Below are 821 nucleotides of genomic sequence, written 5' to 3' on the forward strand. Positions count from 1 at the left end.
TTCTAAGATATAAGGGTCAACAAGAAAATCATAAAATTACTATTATTTTTCTACAGTCATGCCACCCTGAACACGCCTGATCTCGGAAGCTAAGCAGGGTTGGGCCCGGTTAGTACTTGGATGGGAGACCACCTATGAATACCAAGTGCTATAGGCGTAAAAAAAAAAAATAAAATAAAAATAATAAAAATAAAATTACTATTATTTAATTATAAAATACTTTTTGAGAGTTTTTCTATTCCATGAGATTTTTTATCTGACAAAAGGTTTAGTCACCTCTTTAAGCAGAGGATTTCTTCAGTTCCTGAAGATTAATATGTACCAGTAGCTTTTAAACAATGCTTGTCATGTTTGTCATTTATGAAGCAGAGTCATACATAAATTAAGTTTTCCTAAACTATAGCTATGAATTAGAGTCCCATGAAATGTGCTATTGCTAACACACTCTCATGGAATGTTGCTATCAGTTCCATTGTTTTAATGATAAATTTCCTTTAGAAAATGGAAGGATCTGTTGACAGACAAAAAACGGGAACTAACAATGGACTATTTAGACTTGCAAATGATGGAACATTTAATTATTCCAAAATAGCATTCTCCAGTTAGGGTATGATCATTAAATCCATCATCCTTCAGTTTATATGCATGGAACATTTATCATGTCTTCTTCAAACAGGAGTCAGTCATCTAAATATAGATTTTTGGACTATCCATTTCAACATGACATTTCATCAAAAGCCTGAAATTTCATTTATTTTCTGTAATAGATAAAGTGTTTATAAATGATACGATAAGATCATAAAGAGAAAATAAAGTGAAAT

The 821-nt window shown here is 30.9% G+C and overlaps 1 pseudogene; it reads left to right on the forward strand.

The window, feature by feature from the left end:
- The first annotated feature begins 48 nt into the window (after positions 1-48).
- Positions 49-157, forward strand: LOC112479351 (annotated as a pseudogene).
- Positions 158-821: the final 664 nt, after the last annotated feature.

Source organism: Pteropus alecto, unplaced genomic scaffold (genome assembly GCF_000325575.1).
Source record: "Pteropus alecto unplaced genomic scaffold, ASM32557v1 scaffold204, whole genome shotgun sequence".
NCBI classification, from domain to species: Eukaryota; Metazoa; Chordata; class Mammalia; order Chiroptera; family Pteropodidae; genus Pteropus; species Pteropus alecto.